The sequence below is a fragment of the Nelumbo lutea genome, chromosome 6, assembly GCF_056320005.1.
Source record: "Nelumbo lutea isolate HS-2025 chromosome 6, American lotus-T2T, whole genome shotgun sequence".
Classification (NCBI taxonomy): Eukaryota; Viridiplantae; Streptophyta; class Magnoliopsida; order Proteales; family Nelumbonaceae; genus Nelumbo; species Nelumbo lutea.
In genome coordinates this window covers 64,213,133-64,229,838 of record NC_142689.1, presented here as the reverse complement: position 1 = coordinate 64,229,838, position 16,706 = coordinate 64,213,133, and the positions used below count along the sequence as shown (strand labels likewise).

Genomic DNA, 16,706 nt, shown 5'->3' with positions numbered 1-16,706 from the left:
GTGTACTTATGCGTATCTTAGTTTTTCTCCGATACACATGCGTATCCAAGGCATATCCCGCTACATATCTTAAATTTGCCTTTCTGATACAGTTGGCATTTCCGATACTTTGAACCTTGGTGGGGTCCATGTGTATACATGCATGTGGGGCCCACATACATTTTGCAAGGTGGGCCCCACACACCATTGGTGGACAAGTATGTCGGGCCTATGTACATTTTACAAGAAGGGCCTGACATGCCATTGGTCGACATGCATGTGGGGTCCATGTGTGGGCATGTATGTGGGGCCCCATACATTTTTCAAGGTGAGCCCCACATACCATTGGTGGACATGTATGTGAGGCCCATATACATTTTAAAATGTGGGTCCCACATGCCATTGGTGGATATGCATGTGGCTCCATTTGTGGATATGTATGTGGGGTCCACATACACGTTAAACTGGTGCATATATTAGTGGGTCAACAAGCACATGGGTTGCTTCATGTTGCCTTTGTGGGTAATATCAAGGCCATCATATCTATTGAAGCAAATTTCTCTCAGTGTTTTGTTGTATTGGAAAATCAGTTTTATATTCTCATAATCTGTTTATTCATACAAGAATAAGAATACAAATTAAAATCAGCTGGAATAAGATTCTGACTCTGATTCTACCAGAAATGAGAATAGGATTCTGATTCTGCCCAACCAAACAATTGTAATTGGAATGATCCATTTCAATTCCAATTCTAAACCTCTATTCCCATGAGTCAAAGGGACCCTTAAGAAAATTTATCAGAGGTCCATCTTTAGCTAAATTCTGTGAGCTAACTTTGGCAGAGAACATCTACTGCTAGCTTACTGAGTAATAATTGCCCATCAAATTTGGTAATTTCAAACCCATACATATTCAAATCCTTCTTGGTCGGCTTAAACACATTCCTTAGGCCTCATTGAATTCAAATATACAAGAAAATATATATAGCTTTCAATCTGAAATTTTGGACCATTGATTTCTTGGTCATTGCTCCAAATTCTAGAAACACTTTCAATTATCTTTTCTTGCTCACGTTACAATGAAATAAATATTGTTGTTAGGAAATTATTTCATTAAAATTTCTCATGATGAGCTGAGAGTCAATGCAAAATTGTCAAGAATTTCAAAGAGCTTTCAAAGTTAAATTAATGTAGCCTCCAAACCACCCACAAGATTTCACCTTTGGGCTGTGATTGTCTAGCCCCTTAATTAGAAGCCTAAACCAAGCCCATAAAGGAGACTACCCCAACTCCATACCCATAAGTCCATAACCCCCCCCCCCTCCCCAACCTTGGTGGCTAAATTTGGAACTTTTCATGGCATGGCCTGATGAAGTTAGGTTGCTAATAAAATATCAAGAAACAGACCTAAAAACTAAAATCACTGACCAAACAGACCTGGTGGCTAATAATTCTTTTTCCACCAGACCAGCCTCTTAACAAACCTTTAAACGATGCCCTCTAAAAATCTCACCTCTAGGATTGCCCCCCAATGGAAGCCCCAAGTATCTAAGGCACTCTTGAATTTCACATCCCAAAACAATTTCAGCCTCCTCTGGGATCCCCCTCTCCAAACCCCACCAATCTACATTTCCCTAAATTAACTTTCAAACCTGTAACCCTCTCCCCTATTTCCAGAATCTACCTTAAAGCCCTCACATCTTGTATTCCCCTAAATTCTCCCAGAATCATTGTGACATCCATGAACTACAAGTGGGACAGTACTTGATTTTCTATCCCCACTCTAAAACCTCAAAAGATATTTCTTTCACCAGTCCCCTTCAACAGTTTATTAAAAATTTTATCCACTACTATAAACAACAAGCATGACAAAAAAAGGTGGTCTTCAAAACACCACATACTGTAAACAACTGTCATATTGGACTTTCCAACCTGGACCAAATTGGACTAGTCCAATCCAATCCATTGACTTATTGGACTGCTCAATATATTCAACCTGGACTGGATTGGACTGGTCCAATCCAATCCATTGTCCTATTGGACTTTCCAACTTGTTCAATTTGGTTTTAATTCAGATTGTGTCCAACCCAAACCTAGTTCATTGACAGCCTCACAGCCCCACTCTTATCTTCCATCAATAGACTAGATATTGGTTCAAAACCTCAACCCAACCTAGACCACTATGAACCATTACAAATGAACTAGGTCCAATCCAATCCAAATATTATAGCAAATATTTTATAAAAAATATTATAAAAAAAAATACCTGTGAAGCAAAAATGTCCAACCTAGATGCATGGCACATGCTTCAATATCCCGAAACAAAATATTTGCTTGGTCAAATTAGATAAGCACAAACATTTTGTAAATCAAATAAGCTAATTGTAGACCATTTGTCATAACTTACATGTTCGGTTAGTGTTAGTTGTAAAAGCCACACATACAGGACAGGTAGTAGCGGATTCAAGATCCAATTCTAAAACATAATAATGTACAATAAAGAACACATATTAGAAACAAAAACATATAAATAAACATAAATATATAGAAAAGAGAACAACTACTTCAAGATCCAATTTTTAACTTACTTTTTGTTGTTGGAGCTTCTAACCAATCTTGCCCAAAAACTAGAGCTAACACCATTTATAGAAGTAATGAAGTACGATACTGATCCATATTCTACCCCTAGTATTGAATGTTCCCTTGGATACTACAGTTGATACTAGAATTGCCAAAATATCGCATGCCAATCTAGAGAGCTTCGAAAACTTCAGGCCATCAAAATATCAAACTCTTCACCTCTAGGAAATAGTTTTTCTTCAAGATAAAGATTCAACTCTGACTTTTGAGTCTAGACAACATTCTGGACGCTCTACAGTCAACCACTGATCAAAACCGCTTAAAAAATCTAGAGCACCACGAATCCTCAATGGTTGAGATGCAATACTAGAGCATACAAGTGACCTATCCTCTATATTAAAACCCACATGCTCTAAATATAGGTCATTCATTGCCTCTCTAACTCTTGTAACATGTCTCTCAATAGTCTCTCCGTAAATGAGATTGTAGTAATATATTAGAAACTCCATCTTGAACCTAGGATCAAGTACAATGGCAATCACAAGCACCAAAGAACATTCATCCCAATATTTATCATATTTTTGCTTCATTCTATTTGCCATTGAACGAACATACTCATGTTCACTATCTAGCCACTAAAACAACAAAAGCTTGATTGTGCAAATATCAGGAAAAAATACATTTGAGGTTGGGGAAGTAACACTTAAAAAGTCTTATAGTCACAGTCGAGCTCGGCTAGTCAACAAAATGCTTCCTTCAACTCTAAAACTATGTCCAACATATCATATGTGGAGTTCCATCGTGTTGAACAATCAACAACCATCCCTCTCTTATGCTATACTTTTGCTTGGTTTCTTACATTGTCAAATTTTTGCTTCTTATGGGGTGTTAGTCTTACATATTTAGCACTTTTTCGAATCTTATGCAATAATAGTGATATTTCTCTCAACCCATCTTGCACAATAAAGTTCAAGATGTGAAAAGCACATCTCATATGAAATGGGTCACCATTCAATGAGAATGAACCTTTAATACAGAGCTGATTCCTAAGCTCCCTAACCATAACTGATGAACTTACAATTTATCTATAATTTTTGAGGACTTTAGCATGGATTTTTATGCCGGTTTTATTAATTTTTGCCTTAATTTAGCTTAATGCTAAGAATAAGTTCAGGGATAATTAATCCAAGAAAAGGAAAGAAAAATGCAAGAAAAGAATGTTCAAAAAGACCAATTTCAGTCCAGCCCGATCGTGGAAGCAAGAGAGAGCACTTCGGTCCAAGAAGAGCAAGTGAATTCCTTGAGAAAACCCAAGAAAATAAAGCCTAGCTATGAGTAGAATTCGGCTCAGCAAGGAAGGCCCATTCTCAACCCAAAAGAGCAGTTCAATGTATAGCTATCATGTGCTAAGAGAGAGCCTAAGTGCAGCCCAAATAGCAGCCCTTAGGAGGCTTTCAAGAGAGCTCTAGAAAGTTCAAGAAAGGGGTGTAATACACCCCATTCTAGAGACTTCAAGAAGGGGCAAGAGCCCCCTTGAAAAACTATATAAGGAGGCCTCTAGGAGGGGGGAGAGGTGTTCAATTGCTTGAGAGGAAGGCTCTCCCACTCTTAGAGGTTCGGCCACCTTGAGAGAAGAGAAGAGAAGAAGGCTAGGCGCAAGGAAGAAGAAGAAGAAGGGCTGAAGGAAGTTCAAGACAAGCAAGCTAGAAGAGAAGGTGAGTTCGAATTGAGGGTTTGTGATTCAAAGATCTTTTGTAATAAATCAATTGTAGTTTCATTCTCTTTTGATTCGAATTCAGTTTCTTTGTTATATTTTCTTTCTTCTTTCTCTTTTTTTTTCCATTCTTCCTTGATGTATTTCAGCTTGTAAAATTTCAGTTCAGCAATCTAATTCTTTTTTATTCATTCAAATGGTCATGAATTGTACTTGAAGTTTCTTGAATAAGGGTGTTATTGTAGATTAATTCGGCCAACTAACCTTCAAAACTCAGATCTAAATTCTCAGATCTGAGATTGCAAGATCTGAATTGCTTGAAAGAGAATTCAGATCTGCAATTTTCAGATTGGCCGAATTAATCTACAGCTTGGAATTCCTAGAGTGCTTGAGAGAGACTCTAGGAATTCAGATCTATTATTCAAGAACTGAATTTAGTGCAAGGTTAGAGATAACTTGCACAATTCAGTTGGTGATCAATTCAGATTTGAATTGATGCCTTAGAAGTGTTTGAAGAAATGCATGCATGGGGATTAGATTCTTGCTAGAGATAGAAGAACCGTCACTCATGCATAGGATGAACATGCGCTTGAGAGAGGCTGTTCATGACTTTGGGGTTTCACCAAACCAAGGCTCAATCATGATTTATTCGACTGATCAAATTTGATAGATTGCTGAATTCTGAGATTGACATTTACTGCTTACTCTTCTAACCTGATTTGAAGGCAATTGGGCCAATGATTTAGATAGATTTTAATTTAGGATTTTTTAGCTTTCATTAAAGTTTTGATTTATTTGTTGATCAGATAAGAAGTGCTCAATTTAGTATTGGTAATTGTTTCCTAAATCCTCGTGGGAACGATACTTCACTCACTACTTTATTACTTGAACGGCTAGTGCACTTGCTAGTGTCACAATGAGCCACACATCAATAACATCGTTGTTAGAGGCATTGTCAACTATTATAAAACATATTTTTTTATCAATGTTCCAAGTCAACAGCCTCTCCATAACAACTTCATATAGAGTGTTTCCATCATGGGGACACTCAACTGCCATAAATGCAATAACTTTCTTCTTCAACTCCCACCCATCATCTATAAAATGTACTGTTAAACAACAATACCCCAAATTCTATTCCAAAATCCACATATTACTAGTTAAGCTAATCTGACAGTCCAAGCCATCAAAGTATTTGTACAACTTCTCCTTTTCATCCATGTAAATCTTTATGACAACATTCTTTATTGTATTTCTAGAAACAAGCCTAAATAATGGCTAAAGATTATTGTCAAATATCTAAAAAATTCTTCTTCAACTATGCAAAATGGATGCTCATGCTTCATTATCATCTTTGCTAAGTCCATTCTACTCGTATCTCGGTCAAATTTGAACTTCACTTCAGCTTGTTGTTTACTAGTGCACATTTCTTTCATTTTAGGACATCCTGGTAAATGACTCAACAAGTGGCTTGTCTTTTTACTCTTCCACCCATATATTGTTTTCCGTAATATATACAAATAGCTTTCTCCTCCCCAGAATCCAATCTTATTTTTTTGAAGTGTTCCCAAGCTTTAGATCTAGTCCTCCTTCGAGTAGAACCTGATGCCATAGATGTTTCATTGACATCTTCATAATTGCTTCCATTTTCATTACTAGGTTCCTTCATCCTTGATGCATAAAGACAAAAAACAACAAAAAGAATAAGATACATAATTGTAACAACTAAATATTCAACTAAGAAGATGAAAATGAGAATGAAAATAAATATTTACAAAATTGTAACAACACATTTCCAATAACCCCTTTCCCCCTCTGTCATTATAATAGTCAAGGAAAAGTTCACTTCTACTATAAACCAGAAGTGAACTTAGGCCCCATTTGGTTTATGGGAATAGGGGTCTGGAATCGGAATCGGAATGTGTTACTCCAATTCTAACTGTTTGGTTTGACGGAATCGGAATCCCATTCCCATTCTTGCTGGAATGGCATTCCCCCATTTGAGGGAATGGCCATCCCCTACCCCTCCCTTGGGAATGAAATTCCATTCCTGCTGATTTTAATTCCCATTCTCATTCTTATCTGAACCAAACAGATTATGGGAATGGACCATTCCAATTCTGATTCTGGAGGATTTCGATTTCGATTCCGATTCCGACCGCAAACCAAACATACCCTTATTTTCCAAAAGTTGACATTCTTACAAATACAAAATAATATAAAATACAAATATATACAATACAAATACATACAAAATAATATAAAATACAAGGTTTTGCATCCTACACATTCTACACAAAGTATCGATATGCTCAAAAATTGAGTATCTAGCATTTAATCACTTTCATAAGTTTTTTTTGGTCTGATAATTTTTAGATATGTTTGTTAAGATAGAATATTATCATTTTACTCTATCAAATAGTCTTAATTCTAAGTATTCAAAGTATCAATGACCCTGAAAATTAGAACCCATTTTCTCACCAATTTGTAATTGACGAAGGAACCCAAAAAGTTTCAGAGGTAAACGGCAATAGTAACAAACACAACTGAGGATTTCATTTGATATTCTTAGTTGTTATAGGTCAGACAAATCAAAAGGATTACAAGATATACTAGAACTTACCTGGTTCAGAATTTTGGCCTGAGGTCGGTCAATGCAACAGAGGAGGCTTCTTTGGTTTTTGTCGGTTCATCTTGGACAACGATGATGGTTGAGGTAGAATGAAAAATTGCTTCACTCCTTTTTTATCTTTGCTACTACGAAGGGAATCTTCTTGGATTTCGGTTAGGATGGTAAATCACAGTGAGGCAAGATGAGAATTCAACAACCTCTGCTACTGCTGACTTGAAATGGAGTGAGAACCAGAAAGGACATTCACCGCTGTAACTCTACTGATGCGCTAATGAGAAGATGATAAGAAATGACTACAGAGAAGGATAGAGAGGGAGAGGGAGAAGAGAAAAGAACTAAGGAGAACAGAATGATAGCGATAGAGAGAACGGATGAGTGGGAGAAATAGAGAGAAGAACGTCGTCGTTACTAGGAGTTGCAACGGCGATTCATTTGGGACGACAATAACAGGGGAAAGGAAGCTAGGTCGGCTGGGTTGATAAGATAACGAGAGAAAGGGGGAGGAAAAAAGTGAGAAAGCTTCGGTGGATGAAGGTTCGATCTCCTCTGTCCACCACCTCTTCCAACCGCTAAAGAGAAGAGCCACGACCGCCAAAGAGAAAAAAGCCACAACGGGAGAGAATGCTTTTTGTTTGGGAAGATGGGGTCACTGAAACTTTGGAGGAGAAGCTCTGAGGCGCGTCTGAAGACACTGTCTTTAGAACGTTATTTGCCCTCACTCAGTTTTATTGAGTTTGTTGTTGGGTTGCAGGCAATTTCGTTCTCAAGATACAACAGAGCCTTGGGCGAGAATCTACAACCAGCAAAGTTGAAGAGTCTCTAGAGAAACATTCTGTGAGACTGTAGCAGACCGGACTGAGAGAGAGAGAGAATGAATTTTGAAATTGTGTGTTTTGGAGTCAGATTCATACTCCTTAAATAATTTGTGAAGAGGTATAAAGAAAAGGTAGGTGCTGGTTTAAAAAGTAGTTAACAGTTGGTGACTGTTAACTTTGAATTGTACCTCTTGATCACACCCGACGAATCGTGACCGTTGATCTCATCAACGGTGATCAACGGTCATCAATGCACCAAAACCAGAGCCGTCCATCACAAGTCACATGAGTGCAAGCAAAGTACGAGCAAAGTGCGCCTCTAAAGCACCTCATTGCATTGCACACGTGCACGTTGTGCGGTATCGAATCCCCATACTCTCCTCTACTAATTCTAAGGAATGTAAATCACTTCCTATTGAAATACTTAAAACAAAACTTATAATTTTCCAATGTGGGACAAGTTCAAAACTGGGTTTTTGTAAGAGAAATTTTGATTTTTCAACCAAATGTGCAGGTGCAATTTCTCATGTAATTGACCAATCAAACCCATTGGATTTAATCTCTTATGAGATTAAAATCCAACACTTTCCACAGAGATGCTTTAAATCACCGAAGAGAAGAGCCACGACCACCGGAGAAGAGTTGTCGAACATTCGAACAGGTTTTTTCAGAACTTTGAGCCTTCAAAGGTTTCTTTGAGTTTCAGAGTCAGATGGTTTCAAGTTTGGTTTTGATTAAAATCAGTCGGGTTTGAACTATTGGGTTTTGGTTTTGAACCAATTCAAACCAAAAATAATATGGGCGATTTTATTTTGGTTGGCCCAACCCAATAACTATAATGGATTGTCCAAAACCGACTTGATAAGATTTGGATCGATTTGAATCCAACCTGGAACCGTCCAATTGACAGCCCTGGGGTTCGGATAGGTGGGTTTGGATTAAGTCTTAACTCTTCCCAAAATACCAACTCTCTTACGTTCAACGCGGATTGACCTTGTTTTCTATTTGGTAACCAATCACACTAGCAGAAAAAGACCTTGTTTTGATACTACAACAACTAATTACCTACCTGTTGTTTTCTATTTGGTAACCAATCACCTACCCTACCTACCTATATTATTTAAGTGAAAAAATAATTAAAGAAAAAAACTCAATGACCTTAATGTGTCAAATAGACTGATCACCTGTTGATTGGTATACATAATTGCCTCTTGTACTAAGCTATAATGTGAACTAGGTCTCAGCCTTCTACATGCTTGCTAGATTAACGATTAAATAGGGCGGCTGCTGCTGCAACAGAGTGGATCGGATTCGGATCTCTCAAGGTGATTGGAGGGGTTCGACTATCATAAATTTTCCCTTGATTCTAATGTGATTCTTTTGGTTTTGGATATATGATTTGGATAAAATATTAATAAATTTGTATAAAATTAATAAATCATTTTATAAATTAGATTTAAAATAATAATATTTCATAAATAAAAAATACATTTTAAATCCCCAATTCAATTTAATTTTAAGTAATTTTATTACTGAAATAGCATTTGTTATCAATTTAGATTGATTGAATTCAAGTGCCTCGGATCAAGTAATGTTCAAATTCCATTTGATTAATGAATGGATTTTTTTTTTTTTATAGACCTGATTCGATCTGAATATGGAAATCCGACCTAAACAAACTGTAATCAAATTCCGATCCATTTGCAAGCCTGTACTTTAATGGATTTTATGTATTAATTAGTAGGGTTGCAAATGGGTTGATTTGATCCAGAATTAATTCAAATATGGTCCATGTAAAAGCAGGAGATGGATATCCATTTAGTCACAAAATCAGATTGAATTGGAATTGTAAATGTGATAAAATTTTCATATCTCCCAATATTCATATTTCTCAGTTATTTAGGATTATTTTTCAAGTCAAATGAAACACCATATAATTTGGGAGTATTATAAATATTTCTATTGAATATTACTTTGAGATTCCTCTGTTTCCAAAGAAATAACGTATTTCCCGCTTTTATTTGTTAAATATTTTCCTTTATTGTTCATGTGCAATTAAAAAATGGTCATTTACTAAAACACTCCCTATAGTTTCATAGATTTACTAAAATCTACCTTTGTATTTTACTAGAACACCCCCTGTAGTTTGCAATTGATTTACTTCATCTACCTTTCATTAGATTATAGTGGAAAATGACAGTTTTGGCCTTAAAGTCCATTTAAACAATTTTAATCAAAAGAAAATAAAAATGAAAATACTAACTTTGCCCCTAATAAGACAAGAAAAATCACTCTATTTAGCTTTATTTGGTCAATTTTATTTTTTGTACGAAAAGATGTTAAGGGTAGTTTTGGAATAAAAATTATGGGCCCATGCCTTTGAACATTTTCCATTCAATTATTATTTTCATATGGCAAAAAACACATCTTAACGAAAGGTGGATTAATCAAATAGGTTGCAAACTATAAGGGTGTTTTAATAAAACGAAAATGTATAAGTTTAAGTAAATATATGAAACTATAAGAATATTTTAGTAAATGACCATTTGAAAAACATTTGCTAAAATCTTGAACCTCGATACCAAATGGGTCAGTCAGCTCTATAGGGCTACAAATAAATCGGATCAATTCTAACTCGAATCCAAAATTGGTCCAGTAAGAGCTAGATTCAAATAGCTCTCTTGATCCTAATAAATTGGATGGGATATATAATATATTAACGAATCGAATTTGGATAATATAATATATTATTTATAATATATCACCAAGTTTTTTTATTACAATTCTAATCAAAATAATCAATGAAATATTCGAATTTGAATTCAAATTCAAATTATATTCTTAAAATTCCTATGGATTTTTATCGGATTCCGATTTATTATCAGATTCAGATTGGATATACCCTTCACTCAATCCAATCCGATCTGTTTGCAGCTCTAGTGTTCAGCTAATGCAAAAAATTTTCTACATCTGCAAATGAGAAAACACCACGTTACTTGTGGTTTTAATACTAATGGAGTCCAGACTTAACGGGCGCTTGGACTTGGGCTTTTAAAATTTGTTAAAAGGTAAAACTCGCCCAAATCCCAATCCCCTTTTTTTGTCTAGACTCTAAAGTCCTTATCCCCTCTCTTTTCCTAGCTTTCTCCATGCCTCCGCTATCCCTTTCACGAGCCACCATCGTCCACCGTTACCGGTTCCACCATCGGAACTCTCTCTCTCTCTCTCTCTTGTATTTGCTAGATCTCCTCCCTCTCCCTCTATCCCTCTCCCTTTCTAAGCTGACGTTTTTGTTAGAACTGCTAGCAGTGAAGTGGTTGGGCCGGGAGCCTAAGCGGCAGCTTTTGTTTGTTGGGCTGACGTCTATGAACTGGGCCGATACAATCAAAGTTGGCAGTTATTGGAGGGAGATTCAAATTTTCAAAAATCTTCCATCCCTCCCCTGTGTTCCTTGGGGTTTTGTCATTTTCTTTTCCCTCCTTTGAATGCATGGAAAGACTCATTGTGCCACATTGCTTGGGAAGGGAGTTGTGTTTGAGTATATCTATAAACTTGCTTTCTCTATGGGTAGGGACCGTGTGCTTTCACATGCTTGTGAGGGGGATTGGGGGTGCTTTTCGCACGCGTGCTACACCGAATCATTTTGGTTTTGATCAGTTTAAACTGTTCAACTTTTGAATTTCAAAATTTATTTGTTGGTCGACCAAAAAACACACAACATAGTTTGCTCTCTTTGTCATTCTTGGTGGTTTGTGGAGGTCTGGTAAACAAGTGCATGCCTACCAGTGGATTGTTTTATCTTACCGAACGATTTGCAATCACCTTGTTGCATCATAGGGGGCAAATGCGGTTTTAAGGAGAGTGACTAAGTGGCACGGCTCATCCCTCATTCTCTTTGCAATTTCTCTGGTTTATAGCTCTGCAAGTTCTCGGTTTAGAAATCGATTGCTGATAAGTTCCATTTTGCCTTCTTTATTATTTTCCAATAGCATCCATCAAACTATTGGCTCAGGTCTATGCCGACGGTTTTAAAGGCTAAGTTGACAGTTTTCTTATCGCTGGCACAACTTGTTTTTCTTGTAGTGAAACCCATTCTCCAACAAATGCAAGATGTTTTGAGTATGCAGTCTTAACATTCTTCAATTGATATAATCCATTGTTATTTGGTCCTTTCAATGGTATCTTCTTCATTTGCCAATCCTTCTCAACAAAGACACGAGGACAAAACTCAAAAAACACATCATTGTCTACATAGAATTGGGCTAAAGATAACAATTTTTTGGTAGCCTATGAAACATGTAACACATTCTTAAGAATAAAAGAATGAGAAGCAAATTGTATATACGAATGACCAATGTTTTTAATTTGCAAACTTGCTCCATTTGCTGCTCAAATTTGATGGAGTTTCAAGTTGCCAAGATCTGTAGTACGATGGTTAGTGGCTCTAGAATTTTGGTACCTACTGCCATGATTATCTACTGAAGAAAAAGTTGTAGAATCTGTTGATCGGACCAAAGCTTTCTCGTGGATGTCCACGTTGAACAACATGAATAATTTGAGCATGATGTCAATACAAGCTCTTAAAGAATCCATTATCATCTCATGGTTATAAATTATGCTTTTGGAGATCATCAAAAGTAATTAAGGTTTGTTTAAGTACTTATAGAGGTAACAGAGGCTTCATAATCCAGCCCAAGACTGGTTAAGGTTTTGATTACCATATCATAATTTGAGATAGGCTGTCTAGGTATGTCTAGGTATGAAGAGATTGTCAAAGATGCTCTTAGCTTTTTGCAAGTACTCGCTTGTTGACATGGTGCCTTTCCTCAAGTTCATCAACTCAGTGTGAAGTTGCATGATCGTGATGAGCATGGACCGGGAGTCATAGAGATTCTCTAAAGCTATGTTTGGTTTGAAAGAAAAAGTAGGGAAAGACAAGAAAATCTTTACAAATTTTGTATAGGTTTTCATTCATTTCCCTTCCTTTCCCTACCTTTTCCTTTAAACCAAACATAGCCTAAGAGTCTAAGGTGCGACATACAACTCTTGTTGTGTGCAGCCAATGACTTGCCCAAGAACACTTTCTATGAGTGTGGATAGAATCATAGAATCTAGCTCAGTAATAGTTGATCTTGCTTCCTCTATTGTGTGTATGCGATTTGTGAGATTGTTGTGCCATTTTGTTTAGGCTCCATTCGCTTTTCGGTAAGTTATTTACTCATGTTCTTTTGTTTCCTATGTAAATGAGGTAATGGCCAATTTATCCATAAAATCCACTATTAAAAGGGGCATTTTTGTCCCATTCAAGTGTTAGAAAATTTCCCCTAAGGTGGGAAAGTTATTTACCCACCTAGGAGATGGGTATCACTTACCCGGGTAAGTGATACTCAGGAAAATAAACTTTCCCTGGTTCCCACATAAATTTGAAAAATGAACATGGGATTATTGATCAATGGGAACTAAAATCCCATTGACCAACTTTCCCCCCTCCCAAAATCCAAGAAAAGAACACCCCCTTAATATTTTAATTGGACATGGAAGAGATATCCATCAACATAACCGATGAGGTCTGATCCTTAAAACAGTTGGTAAGATTTGTGACCTCCAATGTAAGTAGTTGTATAGATCCAGGTTAACTGTAACAAGCTGACCAAGGTTTGTTGTAAAGATATTGCCAATATTACAGGAGTTGAGGCTGAAGAGGTTGAAGAAGAACTCACGCAGTTGGCCATTATCTCTTATTCTAATACCATAAAGCCAAGAGAAGGTGAAGCGAATCGATGATTTTATTGATGTAATCTGATAATGTGTTTATAATACTAGCGGTGACCTATGTGATTAACCAACTTTGTTAGGTGAAAGTTAAAACAATACAAATATATAAGAGTATACAATTATTTTTATATTTTAATTTTTTAAATAATTAATAATTATTTATACTTTATATATACTTTTAATAATTTTTTACACTACAAAAAATAACAATAATTAATTTCAGCTAGGATAGTTCATCAAACTGATGAAGCCGATGAAACCAACCAACCTGACCGAATTTCACTTGAATTAGGTCGACTTTAAGTAATGGTTGGTTGGTTTCAGGTAGACTTGCATACAAGTAGGCCTAGGTCAGGCTTTTCCTCTTTATAAATAGAAAATAACCAGGCCTGAGCCCAAGCCTGGCCTAACCATCAAGCCTAGATCTTGAGCCCAAGCCCGACCCCTAATCTAGACAAATATTTTATATTATATTAATTATACATTATATATTAATAATGTATTATATATTTTATAATATAATACCTTTTTCACTACTAGTTTTATTATTATATAATATACACTTTATGTATTATTAATGTATATCATATTTTTTACTATATATAATATTATCAAGTCATGCTTGGAATGGGCTTATTTGGGAAAGCTCGAGCCCAAACCAAAGAATAATCCGGCCCAATGTTTAAAGCCCGAGCCTGAGCCCGTGGGCTTAAAACATTGTTGAAGCCCAATTTTGAATGGTCCAAGCCAGGCCAATCGTTGGGCTACCCGGCCCATGAACATCTAGTTTCAGGTGACCAACTCCCCAATCCAACCAAGTTGGTTTGGTTCTCCAAACAACCTTCAACCGAACTAAATGACCCATGAACACTCCTAATTTTAGCTAAATTAATAGTCTAGTCTCTAATAAATAGTAACAATTTAATCTCCAATAATTGTTGAGAATTTATAGCAAAAATACACAATTATTGAAAATAAATTTATAATGAAAATACAACAAATAACTAATAAATATACAATGAATACAACAATTATGAACATAAAATATATACTATAAATATATTAAATTAGTGAATAAATAGTGTAATATCCAATAATAGTTTAATCTCTAACAAATATTAATCAATCAATTATAACACAAATAAAATAAATCCAATAGTATAATAAATTAAATTTAAAATTTAAAATAATAATATTTTAATATCCAATGATTATTGAAAAATTTCTGTTAAATAACAAAACAAAAATAGATTTGTACATAATTGTTAAAAACATATTTATCACAAATACAATAAAAAATTACTTAAAATACACTAAATATTAATTTTAGTATATACAAATATATAAAAAGTATAGATAAATATTTTAAGATCATTATTAATAAATATTATTTTTTGAAAGTTATTCTATAATTTCCTTATTTAATATATTTTTTAATTAATATTCACAATACGATTTAGTTATTAATTTTTTATATTTAACATATTTAAAATGAGATATTTACAATATTATTTAGTTGTTAAAATAATGTTTTTATTTATATTTTTAAAACATTAATTATTTATTGAATTTAATAATTTGTTAAATTATAATTTATACTATTATTATATAATTTAGTTACATTATGAAAGCAATTATAATTACTTTTCTACTTGTAAGATTTTTTTTAATCTGTTACATAATTTCATAATTTTAACTATTTAAAATTTAGTTATGTTAAGTATTTGGTTATTAAAAATATTTAGTTATTTAAATATTCAAATAATATGTAAAATATTTAATTATTTAGCTATTGATATATTTTTATTTAAAGTATTTAGTTATTGATATATTTAAATAATATATTTTAGTTTTAAAATTTTTATTATGTGAATAACATGTAAATAATTTTGTTATTTAATAAACACTTAAATATTTAATTAATATGTAAATTATTTAAAAATTATTTATTTTATGCTATATAATTATTTAGCTATTTTTTATATTTTTATTTAACGTATATAGTTATTAATATATTTAAATAATATTTTTTAGTTTTAATTTTTCAATATGTGAATAACGTTTAAATAATTTTGTTATTAAAATTTTTTAAATGTTATTTAGTTATTAAATTGAATAAACCATAAAAATATTATTTTTGTGTTTATAATAAATACTTTAAAAGTTATTACATAATTTCATTATAATATTTAAATAATTCTTAAATTTTTAATTCAAACTTTCTTTAGATAGATATAAATCAAAAGTGGGAGAGGATAAGCATGAATTAGAGATAATTTAGGGGTGAAACTCTCTACCTAATCTATTATCTATATATTAAAGGAAGGTAGTCAGGCTGAAGCCTCCCTACATTCAGACACGTGGCCATAAAATGTTGCAAGAAGAAGAGAGGTTATCCTCCCCCATTCAGACATGTGGCCATAAAATATTGTAAGAAAAAGAGAGGTTATCCTCCCTCCATTCAGACGTGGCCATAAAATATTATACGAAGAAGAGAGGTTATTCAGTTAATGGGTAGGCCATGTACCTGAATTTCAGCAAACTAAAACCCCATATCAAAGAAGTTTGTTAGAGAAACTGACGACTAATATTATCGAGAAACTCAAAGTCTTTGCAATTTACTCATCTTGCAAAAGCTTTCATTTTAACAATTTTGCAACCTTTGATATATACTCAATTTGTAGAAACTTTCAACTTAACAACTTTGCATCTAAGAAACAAGACTGAATCAAACTTCATCGACCTTCTGGAACAAAACCAGGAATCGGTTTTAGTAGATTATCTACCTCAATCCAGTTAGTTTATCAGTTCCTAATACATGTTTTGTTTTTTATAGTTTTTAATGGAGATCAGCTTCCATCAGGGCAAACTTGTGCCCACACCGATCTAACAGCCTTTTCCAACCTTGCATTGGGAATATCTCCCCATGAAATAAAGCACACCAGTATAGAGATATTCTCAATGCAAGGCAGTAAAGGTTGCTCAAATGGGCTTTGCCCTAATTGAAGCCAAACTCTCTTTAATGTAGACGACAACTGATCAACTGATCACCGACAATCACTTCTAGATGGCTTCCGTTGGTCGAGATGATTCATTAAAATAGGTGAACTCATTGAATGATTATTGGTAGCCGGCCAACAATGTAAATACAGGCTCTATTTTTACAATAGGCGACTATCATTTTTTTTTCTAATGTTAGATGAGATTGATGA

At 34.4% G+C, this 16,706-nt stretch overlaps 1 long non-coding RNA gene across 1 annotated transcript; it reads right to left on the bottom strand.

Moving 5' to 3' along the window:
* Positions 1-5,374: 5,374 nt before the first annotated feature.
* On the bottom strand, positions 5,375-7,745 carry LOC148849264 (uncharacterized). Its single transcript, XR_016101330.1, has 2 exons — positions 6,896-7,745; positions 5,375-5,942 (listed from the first exon to the last, which is right to left on the bottom strand). It is a non-coding gene; the product is annotated as an uncharacterized LOC148849264 (long non-coding RNA).
* Positions 7,746-16,706: the final 8,961 nt, after the last annotated feature.